The 13464-nt window shown below is 40.5% G+C and overlaps 2 protein-coding genes across 7 annotated transcripts in view; both read right to left on the reverse strand.

Annotated features, from left to right (window-relative positions):
* RPL31 (ribosomal protein L31) overlaps nucleotides 1-13464 on the reverse strand; it is a 188142-nt gene that overhangs the window by 78675 nt on the left and 96003 nt on the right. The window lies entirely within an intron of this gene.
* The window catches only part of NPAS2 (neuronal PAS domain protein 2), a 158373-nt gene that overhangs the window by 65239 nt on the left and 79670 nt on the right, over nucleotides 1-13464 (reverse strand). The gene's annotated exons all lie outside the window — the stretch shown is intronic.

Below are 13464 nucleotides of genomic sequence, written 5' to 3' on the forward strand. Positions count from 1 at the left end.
TCGACGTAAGGTTCATCCATTGGAACAAATGTAGCACTCTGGTGGGTGATGCTGATTACAGGGAGGCTGCCCATATGTAGGGACGGGGGATATATGGGAAACCTCTGTATCTTCTGCTCTATTTTTCTCCACTCTTTCTGTGAACAACTACTCCAAAAACAATAAAGTATATTTAAAAAATGACATGCTACACTGCACAATCTATACAGAGAACAAAGTAGAGTCCTTCGGCTTGAGAGGAGGGGACCTCTGAGGAGGCCTGGGAATCTCAGGAACTGGAAGAGGAAAACATGGCTCTAGGGGCCACTCTCCTAGATGGCTAAACAAGGAGCACGTGCCACAGGAAGCCTGCCCTTACCCTGAGGAGGTCTGGGAAACAGCACTGCTCTAGAAGACTTGATCTTTAATGACATGCCACAGACCCAGGGGCTGGATCTCAGCCCCCTGGGACTAGCTCCTCATCAACAGTCACCTTAGTCAAAGGTGAGCCAGAGCTGGGAGAGCTGACCAACCTTCTTCAACTCACCCAGGGTGGGCTTGTTCCACAAAGTCGGCTCCCTGAGAGAGCGGGAGCCACAGTGGCAGGGCCCGTTAAACATGGTCTACTTGCTCTACATACCCTGGGGTCTGGCATCAAGGTGCCCAGGACGGCTGATCACTTATCAGGAGGCTGTTGGCCAGCATGAAGTTAGGACTGGGTGCTGGTAGCTTGTGACAATTCAGCAAGTTCCCATCAGGGGAACTGGCCTCCCTTGGGGTAGGTATCCACATCTACAGGTATCAATGTCAATAATGATTCTGCCTTCCCAAACAGCCCTTGTAAACACAGGGACATGATGAAAATATCCTTTTCTTAGATGCCACGATGGCCATAACCACTCTGCTTGCCTCTGCCTGAGGACACATGACCTGCCTTTATTTCAACACACCTGTTTACAAACCATCCTTTGCTGATAATATCTTGGTTTGGGCTCCTTTCTGATAACACCTGAGGCAATTCTTTAAAGCTCACTTCTCAAGTGTGTGGTCACTACCCATATGTAAGGATCTCTTCCTTTTCCTGACTTTTCCCTCATTCCTATCCTTGGATAGGGGTTTCTACAAAGGCCTCATTCCTAACCAAGTAACTGCCCTCACATGTGTTCTCAGAGTTGCAGACTGAATGCAGGTGTCCAAGGAAGACCCTAAGGTGCCTTTTGCTAGTCTAGGGTAAAAAGCCTAATGTTCAAACACATGGGAGAGAAGAAAGGAACCTTTCAACTTTCTGAGTGACTGTCTATGCATTATAAATAATTTTTTGGCCTAGATTTTAAGAGTGACATGCAGCCTCCTTAGCCAAAAAAAGCTCTGTTCCTGTCCTAGTTTGCCCATTATAAATTATTTGTGAGCCGATAACACCCAGCTCATTATTACTCTGTTCTCTTCTTCAATGGGTGTAATGACAACCAACATGGCCTGGCAGAGAATACGATGAAGGCTTATATCATTAGTGACAGAAACACAAGCTTGTTTCCGTCAGCCTCCGCCTGGGACACACTATGGTGCCCACTGGAAATCGGTCAATGTCAGCTGGATCTGCAGCTCTGAGGCAAGAGAAAGAAAATGAGCCTCGAATGACCTTATTTCCAATAAGGAAGTCAGCTTGGCAGGCCCCGAGACACCACACATAAGGCACTGGTGCAACCAGCTGAAAGACACTTAATCAGCCTCTGGGTTTGTTTTTTCTTTTTTACATCATTATTTACATTCAACAAAATTCACCCATTTTAAGTGTCTGGTTTGATGAAGTTTGGTAATTGTGTAACCACCACCGAAACCCAGAGACAGAATGGTTCCCTCATCCTGAAAGGTATTCTCCTCCAACTTGCTGATGTCCTCCTTGATGACAGCCACAGGAAGCCACTGCTGTTGTCAGTTTAGTTTTGCCATGTTTAGAATTTCATACAAATAGAATCAGACAGCATATAGTCTCTAACGTACATGGAGCATTAAGTTTTTGAGATCCATCCATGTTGTTGCATACATTAATATTTCATTCCTTTTGATGGCTGACTAGTATTCCATTGGGTTGTTTCCAGTTCGGGGGTATTGAGAAGAATGCTGCTGTGAGCAGTCACATCCATGTCTTTGTGTAGACACAGGCACACATTTCTCTTGGGTAAATACATAGGTGTGAAATTGCTAATTCCTATTGTAAGTATATATATGTTTACCGGTTCACTGTTATAAGATACCGCCATATTGTTATGCCAAGTGGCTGTACTGTGCCTGCATTTCCACCAGCAATTTATGCTTCACATGCCTGTCAACATGTGGTATTGTCTGTCTCTTCTTCCTTTAGGCACTGTAATGTTTCCCCATTGTGGTTTTAGGTTGCATTTTTCTGATGACTAATGATGTTGGACACCCTTTCACATGCTTACTGTTGTTTCATATATTTTCTTTTGTAAAATGTCGTTCAAATCTTCTGCCCATTTTTCAGTTGGGGTGTTTCTCTTCATATTGGATTTAAGAGAGAGAAGAGGGAGAGGGAGAGAAAGAGAGACAGAGAGAGGGGGAGAGAGAAAGGCTGGAAGGGAAGGTGTGTGTGTGTGTGTGTGTGTGTGTGTGTGTGTGTGTGTGTGTGTTAAATATACATTGATACAAACCTGACCCTTTGGTTTGAATGAAGGGCTCAAAAAGCCCCCAAGTTATATTTCCTAGTGTCCCTCAAGGGATATTGGTTACACAGATAACCTTTGCTGGGTGCTTACTATGTAACAGGCACTATTTTAAGTGCTTCACATATATTAATCCTCATGATGACCCTTTAAGATAGATACTATTATCCCCATTTCACAGATGAAGCAGCTGAGGCACTGAGAGGTTGTGTGACTCACTGAAGTCACATGAGTAGGCAGTGGTGGAGCAGGCTGGCTTGGATGCCCATGCCGTGAAGCGCTGCACTCTCCTGTTCCCTTCCACAACTCCCTCCAGAACCACCGTGAAGGTATGTGTTATGGAGCTTTGTACCAGTGCTCTGGAAGCACAGGACTAAGAGTGATGAATTCTGGCTTCTTGAGGTTATAGCACAGAAACAAAACACATTCTGCAGAAAAATGGCATTTCATGCTAATAGGATAATGGTATTTGTGTTCAGGGAAGAATGCTGCAGAAAAACAACTAAAAACAGCCAACTAAAAGAAGCTTAGAGTCTAGAGGAAGAGATGGATTTCACACATCAGGTACAACATGATAAGGGCTAGATGACAAGTTTAGACAAATTGCCAAGGGAGTTCACAAAGGAAGGAGATCAGCCATGTGAGGTGGTGAGGGGAGCCCTCAGGGAGGGGGCTGCATGCAAGGTGGCCTTGAGGGGTGGGCAGGCAGGCGGTGGGAAGACAGCACAGGAAGAGCTGACTGGCCAGGTTTAACAGGACAGTTGGGGACATGTGAGAAAGTAAAGTGAGAGAGAGGACAAGAAGAGTGAGGTCAACCATAGTCTCAAATGCCAGTACAGGCAATCTGGTCTTGGCTTTTGGATGAATCCAGGACAGGGTGCTGATGGACAGTCTAGGGGAGGGAAATGGTTAAGAAACCGAGGAAAGGGGGAAAGGGACCCCAGCTCAGGGGGAAGTGAGCAAAGACAGGAAGGAGAGGTGAGGCTGGTCAGCCACAGTACTGTGCCTTACATGGCTAAGGACTCTGCTCCCTGAATTGGGCACTAACCAGACCCACGATGTGGAGCATGGGGGAGAATGTGGGGGTCAGAGGCAAAGGAATTTCACCTGAATTTCATTTGTCTATGAGAAAGTAACACTGATGATGCATATCTTTAAGATTATTACTCTTAAAATGAACATACGGTAAACAACATTTTCTTTTGGGCACAGTTCTATAAATTTTTGCATGTGTATAAATTCATGTAACCATCATCATGACCCAGAGACAGAAGAGTGCCCTCTAAAGCTCCTTCATTCTCTCCATGCCTGTTAACCAATGGCAAGCCTTGTTCTGTGTTCCATCACTATGCTCCCTTGTGGAAAATGTCATAGAGATACAATCATACAGCATGTAACCCCTGAGCCTGGCTTCTTCTACCCACAGAATGCCTTTGAGATTCATTCAAGTCATGGTGCCTATCAGTACCTTGCCCCTTCTTAGTGCTGAGCAGTTTTTTTTATTGTATGGATGTCCCACAGCTGGTTTATCCATTTACCTGCAAAGGAAATTCAGGTTGTTTCCCACTTTTGGTGATTATGAAGAGAGCTGTTGTATGCATTTGTGTACAGGTTTTTGTGTGAACACAAGGTTTTAGCCCTCTGAAGTAAGTAACCTGGATCATATGGAAATTGTATGTGCAACTTCATAAACTGCCAAACTGTTTTCCAGAGTGGCCCTACCATCCTACCTTCTCACCAGTCCTATAGGAGTGAACCAGATGTTCTATGTCCTTAAGGGGAGTTAGTATTGTCAGTACTTTAAAATTTACCTAATCTAAGACATGTGCAGTATTATCTCACTGGGGCTTAAATTTGCATTTATCTAATGGTTAATGATGTTCTACATCTTTTCATGTACATTTTTTTTGCCATCTTATATCTTCTTTGGTGAAGCATTTGTTCATGTCTTTTGCCAATTTTTAAAATTTTTTAATGTTTATTTATTTTTGAGAGAGAGAGAGAGAGAGAGAGAGAGAGGGCAGGGGAGGGGCAGAGAGTGAGGGAAGCAGAAGATCCAAAGAGGGCTCTGCACTGACAGCAGAGAGCCTGATGTGGGGCTTGAACTCATGAACCATGAGATCATGACCTGAGTTGAAGTCAGAAGCTTAACTGACTGACCACCCAGACATTCTGCTCATTTTTAAACTGGGCCTTTTATATCCTTACTGTTGAGTGTTAAGCATCCTTTATATATTCCGACACAAGTCCTTTGTCCGACATACGATTTGTCCGTATTTTCTCACTGCTCACCTTTTTATTCTCTTAATGGTGTCTTTCACAAAGTTTCTCATTTTGATGAAGTCCAAATTAGCAATTTTTTTCCTTTTGTGGACTGTGCTTTTGTTGTCAGGTCTGGGAACCCTCTGCCCAACCTCAGACCAGAAATTTACTCCTGTGTTTTTTTTTTTTTCCCAGGAGTTTTACACATTCCACATTTCACAATCCATTTTGAGTTAGTTATTTTTATAACCTATAAGGTTTAGGTTGAAGTTTATTTGTTGTATATGGATGTCCAATAGTTCCAGCACCATTGAAGACAAGACATTCCTACATGGGATTATTGTTGCACCTTTGTAAAAAAATCAGTTGGTCATATTTATGTGGGTCAATTTCTGGGTTCTCTATACTCTCTATTCTGTCTCACTGACTATGGATCTATTCCTCCACCAATGCCATGCTGTCTCAATTACTGTAGTTTTATAATAAGCCTTAAAATTGGATCATGTGATTCCTCCTTTATTCTTCTTTTTCAAAATTATTTTGACTATTCTAGTTTCTCTGTCTTTCCATTGTAATTTATAATCAACGTGTCTATATCTACAGAGTTCTACCAGGAATTTGATTGAAATTGCTTTCAATTTTTTTAATGTTTACTTATTTTTGAGAGAGACAGACAGAGCACGAATGTGGGAGGGGCGGAGAGGGAGGGAGACACAGAATCTGAAGCAGGCTCCAGGCTCTGAGCTGTCAGCACAGAGCCCGACGCGGGGCTCGAACTCACAAACTGCAAGATCATGACCTGAGCCAAAGTCAGACGCCCAACTGACTGAGCCACAGAGGCACCCCTTGATTGAAATTGCCTTAAATCTATGGACCAATTTGTGGAAATTTTGCATTTTTACTCTTTTGAGTCTTCTAGTCATAAACAATATATTTTTCTATTTATTTAGGTTTTCCCTGATTTCTATCATGAGCATTTTGCAATTTTCACACATATATCCCATATATAAATTTATACCTAACTATTTCATTCTTTTGGATTGATTACAAGTGGCATGGTATTTTTGATATTAGTTTCTAATAGTTCAGTGCTAGCCGACAGAAAGATGATTTGTGTGCTGACCTTGTGTATCCTGTCACCTTACTAAATTTGTTTATTAATTATAGGAGTTTTATATTTCTTTGTTTTGATAAATCTCTTGGGATGTTCTATATATACAAACATGGTATCTGTGAATAGGTTAGTATTATTTCCTTTTCTCCAATCAACATGACTTTGCTTTCTTTTTCCGTCCTACTGCTCTATGATATTGAACAGGAGTGATGACAGCAGATACCTTTGTCTTATTCCCCACCCTAGGGGGAATATGTTCAGTTTTTTGCCAATAAGTATATTAGCTAATGGTTTTATGCAAATGCCCTTTATCCAGTTTAGGGAAATTCTCTCCTATTCCTAGTTCGCTGAGTTTATATCATAAATAAAAGTTGAATTCTGTCAAACCCCTGTCAAAACCCTGTATTCATGTAATATGATCATGTGGTTTTGGTTTTTCTTCTTTAGCTTGCTAACTTGGTGGACTATAATGACTGGTTTTTGAATACTGAACAGCCTTGCAATCCTTGGATAAAATTCCACTTGATCATGATGTAGTTTATATATATGTGTACATGATGTATATATCACACATACACATATACAACTTGCTAAAGTTTTATTGAGGATTTTTACATCTGTGTTTATGAAGGATATTGGTCTGTAGTTTTCTTTTCTTGTACTATTTTTTTTCTGGGTAACGCTTGTCTCATAAATAAGTTGGGAAGTATTTCCTTCTCTTAACTTTTTGGAAGGGACTGTGTAGAATTGGTGATATTTTTTCTTTTAATGTTTGGCAGAAGTTATCAGTGGAACCATCTGGGTCTGAAATTCCTTTTTTCAGAAGACTTTTAACTACACATTCAATTTCTTTATTAATTATAGGACACTTCAAGATTTCTATTTCATCTTGTAGGAGTTTTGATAGCTTCTGGTTTTTGAGTAATTGGTACCTCTCATCTAATTTGTCAAATTTACATGGATACAGTTGTTTATAGTATTCTCTTATGGTCTTTTAATGACTTTTTAAATGTCTGAAGGGTGTGTAATAATATCTCCTTTTTTAGTCCTGCTATTGGTAATTTGTGGCTTTTTTTTTTTTTGGTCATATTTGCAAAAGGCGTACCAATTTTATTGATTTTTTTAAAATTACTTTTTGGGTTTTCTCTATTATATTTCTGCTTTCAATCTTATTGATTTCTGCTCTCACATCTATAATTTCCATTCTTCTTTTTGCTTTGAATTTATTTTGCTCTACTGTTTATAGTTTCATAAGGTGGAAGCTTAGTTATTGATTTGAGACTTTTCTCTTTCCTATTATAATCATTTAATGCTATAGATTTCCCTCTAAGCACTGCTTTCACTGAAACCCACAAGTTTTGGTATGTTGTATTTTTTATTTTTGTTCAGTTCTAAAATTCTTTGAGACTTCCCTTTAACCTTTGAATTACTTAGGAGCCAAACTGTTTAACTTCCAAGTTTTAGAGATATTGTTCCCGCCATCTTTCTGTTTGCAATTTACTTTTGGTTCATTTAGACTTGTTTACATTTATTTTATAAAGTAGAATTTGTTAGGGAATGTTCAATGGGTACTTGAAAACAGTGTGTATTCTGCTATTGGTAGGTGGAGTATTCTATAAATGTCAATGGTGTTTTGGTGTTTTTAAATTCTTCTATACCCTTGCTGACTTTCTCTCTACTAGTTCTACTCCTGAGATAAGCATATTAAAGACTCAGTAAACTTCTTTAGGTTGTGCTTCATGTATTTTGAAGCTCAGTTGTTAGGTGTATACACATTTAGAATTGCTATGTGTTCTTGGTAAATTGACTAGTATTATGTACTGTCACTATTCCTGGAAATTTTCTTTGCTTTGCAATCTACTTATTTTATATTAATATAGTCACTCTGGCTTTCTTGTTATTAATGTTTTGTGGTATATCATTTTCCACAGTTTTACTTTGAACCTACTTATATCATCATATTTGAAGTGAATACCTTGTGGACAGCATATAGTTAAGTCATTAAAAAAATTCATTCTGACATTCTCTCTTAGTTGGCATGTTTAGACCATTTACATTTAATATAATTATAAATTTGGATTTAGGTATATCATTTTGCCATCTGTTTTCTGTTGTTTTTTTTTCATTTTTTGTTGTTGTTGTTCCTATTTCTTCTATCCTGTTTTCTTTTGGGTTGTTTAAACATTTTTAATATTTCATTTTAATTTATCTATTATATTTTTATTTACTATAGTTCCTTGTGTAGTGCTCAGTAATTACTCTTTGGATTATAATATAAAAATTATCTTTTCAGAACCTACTTATAATATTTTTCCATTTAAAGTGGAACGTAGAAACTTTTTTCCATATAGTTCTCTATATCCTCCCTTCCTTTATGATGTAGTCATCTTGTGCCCTACATCTACATACAGTGAATCAGATCAGATTATGTTATTTTCCCCCAAATGTCAGACTATTTATTCTGTGTAGCCAGATATTTACCATTTCTCTTCTTCCTTTATATCTCATATTCCAAGTTTCTGTCTGGTATCATTTCCTTTCTGTTATAACAACTTCCTTTAGCAATTCTTTCAGAGAAGGTCTGTTGATAAGAAACTTTCTTAGTTTTTTTTGTCTTGTTTTGTTTTGCTTTTTTTAACTTGAGAATGTCTTCACTTACCTTCATCTCTGAAGGATATTTTTATTGGACATAGAATTCTGGGCTAATGGTTCTTCTCTTTCAACTTTTAAAAAACATTGTGTCACTACTAGATAGATGGCTTCCATAGTTTCTGATAAGAAATTCATGGTGCTATCTAGATTTATCCCATGTGGCTGGTCTTGGATGTCAGGTGGTGGTCTATCCTGCGGTTCAGTCTGAAAGTCTACGGTATACTACTTAAGGTCAGACCCGTGCATATTCAGATTGGTGGGGAGCTCAGGATCTCATAACCTTCTTTATATGTTCACTTTCCTGAGCTCCTTCCTCTCATATCTCTGCCCAGTACTTTTTGGTTCCCAAGGCTCCCTTTTAGTTCCTCTGGCCAGAAAGCTGGTTCTTTGCTTTATTCTGCTTTGCCTCACACTTCCCACATGTGCACCTTCATTTGGGGCCATGCAGTAGGAAAATAGAAAAGAAGAAAAAAACAACAGGGTTTCATCCCACCCTCTTAGAATATAGTTCCTCTGCTCAGAGAGATAGATTCCTTTCCCTCGACATTTTAAATTTCCTATGGGCCCATGTTGTTGTTGCTGTTGCTACTGTTGCTGCTGCTATCACAGGATTGCTAACAGGGTACAAGGATATGGAGAAAAAAACAAAAGAGGGCAGATTTCCCCTCACTCAATCTGAGCTTAGAGACCCTGGATCCTGTCCTGCATGTAGAGGGCTTCTCTGTGTCCTCTCTTTGTCAGCACAGATGCCCACTTCTGGGTTTTGGCTGCATTGAGTCTAGGCTAGGGGGTACTAGAGGGAAGAAAATGCCAGTTCAGTAGTACTTCAAATTTTGATACTTTTCCAATCTGCCTCCTACTACATACTTTCAGGGTCCTCAATTAGCTGTTACATACATTTTGCCAAAGTTTTAGAACTGTATTCAGTGTGGTGGACAGGATGGAGTAGGCTGACTCCATCTTACCCAGTTCAGAATGTCCATATATCTTTTCATACTTTTTCAGTGAGTATGTAAAAGATCCATAGAAATCAAAAGGTGGGAACATAGAATCTGAAGTCCTGATGGCAGGATCTGTAAAGAATATTCTTTTGCAGGAAAGTATATAGGGGAGAGCTGGACAATAGTAATAATAGACTCTTAAGGAAACATATTTCTGGGTGGCTTTTGGAAAACAAGGAGGATTACAGATTAATTGGGTAGGTCCTTCCCTTGGCATGAGTGTATCACTTTGATGTGATCTAGAATTTAAAAAATATCAAAAAGAAACTATACTGCATATCAACATGGAGTTTATTAAGCTAATAAAACTACTCTCCCTACTGACTGAGGATAAATTTGGGCACCCATACTGGTCTAGCTAGGGCACATGGGGTGAGAGGCAGAGGTGTAGGCTCCCAGACCTCTGGAATTCCACAGGAGGGTTGTACTTGCATTTCAGGATCTAAGTGAGATTTAACACAGCCACTGGCATTCTTATAAGATGACAGTGCTTATGGTATTGCAGGGGGACTCAAGGAAGGAGAGGCATTATACAAAGGGAGGTGGGATAGGACCATGGTTCCAAGGTCAAGTATTGTGGAGGGGGGTTGAGCATATATGCACATGTACACACACAAACACACCCCTCTTGTATTTCTCCAATAAGTGGTACCTTGAATGCCCTTTTATTGGGGGATTTCATGAAATAGATGCATATTATATAAACCATACTCAATGCTTCTCTCCTTTTCTTCTTGGTGAGGAGATGATCACAGGGTGTGCACACTGGGTGAGCAAGACTGGGCTTTACACTCAACTACTCAAGAGGCATAGCTATAGCTGAGATGGGGATCAGGTCCTTCTGAGAAACCTGTGGCATAGACCAAGAAGAAAGATGCTCATCTCCCATCCTTCTAGGAGAGGCTCCCATGGCAGGAATGGGGAGTTTGAGCATGTAGGTGAATGTGTCCTCAGTCCTCTCTAAATTCACAAGGGCACATGACAGTGATGCAGGTGCATTTTATATGTCACCAAAAATCCTGTGTTTCCCTAAGGGGAAGAAATTAAAAATCACTGTATCAGAACTCCTGACTGGTGAGCTAGATCAGGAACAAAGATCAAATCAGTGGAAAAGGTGGAAAAAAAGTACTATAATGAGGGGACTCTTCCTTTTAATCTACTTCATGTGCAGACAGGTCTGGCTGGTGGCATCTGCTGCTTACACCTCTCCAGCATCCAGTGAGAAACTATCCTTAACACCTGACATACTTCCATACTAGGATCCCTTCCTGATGTTTAATCCCAAGGTATCCATCTTTTAAATTAGCCCCAATAAGTCTAGTTTTATTAACTGAGTAGATAGAACATGCTGATGAGGGAAAATCGAAGATGCTCTCTGAATCACATGCAGTTGGCCACATGAAATAAAAACTGAAAAAATCAAACGCTACCCAATACAGTTGGACAGCAGTGGCCAGAACTGGTGATGGAAGCACCAGTGGGCTTCCCCTGCTGGAACTCCATGAAGTTCCATGAAGTATGCAGTAAGTCTGGAAGTATGTAGTTCCATGAAGAACGGCTTTTTCCCATAGAGGGTCTCCATGGTGAGGAGCTAAAGACATTTTATGAAGCATATTGTTTTCACACTTACAGCTACCCCTGGAAGTTGAAGAGTGGTTGGGGCAGCAGAGAACCGGGATGATACAGCTTAGCCGGAGGAACTTTAGACCAGTTACCAGAAGTTATGAGTCCTCATCCTGGTTCTGCTACCTATGCCATGAGAGAGGGTGGGCAAGGGATTTCCACCTCCATGGACCTTGGCTTCCTCTTACAGAATAGTGAGGACACTGATAAGGTGATTTCAAGCTGGAGAATTAAAAATTGTCTGAAACTCACTCCCCCCATTAAAAGGTGAGTTCTAATTCCCCTCCCGCTGAGTGTGGGCTGGCTGGCCTCAGTGACTTGTGTCTAAGGGAACAGAATGTAGCACAAGGGAACTGCCTGACTTCCAAGGTCAGGGAGTAAGAGGACACACAGCTCCCCACTGACTCTCTTGTCCGTGACGCTCACCCTGGAACCCAGTCACGTGTTGTGAGGAAGCCGCTACATCTGCGTACGGAAAGCCACAGTCCCAGCTGACAGCCTACATCAACCACTAGCCATGGGAATGAGTGTGTCTTCAGGTGGTGCCAGCCCACCATCTCAGCTCTAGCTGAGACCACATGGGACAGAGACAAGCATTCCCTTCTAGGCCATACCCATATTGAAGATCCACAGGCAAATAAATGCTGTCGCTTTAATCCTGTACATTTTGGAGCGGTACATTTACACGGTAACAGATACTCAGGAGAGTTAATGCCTAAAGAAAGACTCAGTGATGCCCAAGGTTCCTTCCAGACCAGGAATTCTGGCATATCTACACTGAGCTAACTAGTTCCACATTATAGTATGAGACAGGAACTGATAAGCATGTAGATGAGCCCTCTCAGACTTGAGTATTATACACAGAGCAAAATGAACCTGTTTGAGAAGGCTATCCTTATTGGAATTAGGTCTTATGCTTCTTTTGAAGTCTCTACAAGTCTTTGGAGTACCTGAAACAGAGGGAGTGGTTGAGGAATGAACTCACAGTTTCTTGTAGAATTGAAATATATCAAGTAGGTGCTCACTGTCAACATCCGGAGAGGCAAATGGAACAATGCAATGCTCACAGGCATGACATAAATTTAAGTATGCTCCACATTAAGACAGTCCTATCCATGAAAGGTCAAGTTTCATGAAGAATAAATTACAGTCTGATCAGCCACATTAACAAAAACCTTGTAAGAGTATTCCCGTTAAAATTTGATGGACATGTAGGAAAACGAGACAGGAAATATGTCAAAATGTTAACGGTGTCTATCTCTAGGTAGTATGATTATAAATGAGATTTATTTACTTCTTTAAACATTTTACTATTTTTCAAATGTTGTTTTGGTGTATTTTCATATGTAAGAAAATGTGCTAAAATGATGGGAATAAAAGTTGATTTAAGACAGTGTTGGGTAAAAGGGCTTCCATGGAAAATCATGAAGAATTATTTTGAGAAAAAGGACTATGGTCAGAGAAGTTTATTTTGTTGTTACCAATTTTTGTTTTTTTCCTCCAGATAATTTTTTAAATTCACAGTTACATAAAATGGAACAGATTTTGGTTTATTTTCTAATTGCAGTCTTAGCACTTTCAATGTGCTAAGGAGCCCTGAAACTCTCCAAAAGGGAGAAAAAGTAAACAGCATGGCCCAAACTTGTTTTGGGGGGGCATTTCCTGAGGTTAGGGTTGTTCAGAATACATTCCAGGGAACTCTGACATAAAGCAAGGTCCATTTAAAGCCAGTGCAGTCCGTTCCTGTGCCCAGGCCTGGGTCCTCGGGACAGGTGCACACCTCCTCATGACCATAAGTCAGACAGCTTCCCTGCACGCCCAGACAGTGGGGGCTGGGGACACCACTGAGCTCAGGAGCCTTTAGCAGCTTGGTTCCAGGAAAGAATGTCATCTGGGTGTGTGGAGAGAAAAGTCACCCCATGTGGAGCTAGATGGGTCAGGATGATGCCTCCCTCACCTCATGGAGAATTCTGGAGACTCAATTTGTTTTGTACCGCAGACATTTGGTGAAGTGTTTGTGGGATGACTGTGCTCAGCTTGTGCTATTCTTTCTTCCTGAGATGTAACCGGAACATCTTTACTTTTACCTAGAGGTATCAGGAAATGTTGGGGCCCAAATGCGAAGCTGGCCTAATTTTCCAGTGATTCTTAC

The sequence above is a fragment of the Acinonyx jubatus genome, chromosome A3 (assembly GCF_027475565.1).
Source record: "Acinonyx jubatus isolate Ajub_Pintada_27869175 chromosome A3, VMU_Ajub_asm_v1.0, whole genome shotgun sequence".
In the NCBI taxonomy this organism is placed as follows: Eukaryota; Metazoa; Chordata; class Mammalia; order Carnivora; family Felidae; genus Acinonyx; species Acinonyx jubatus.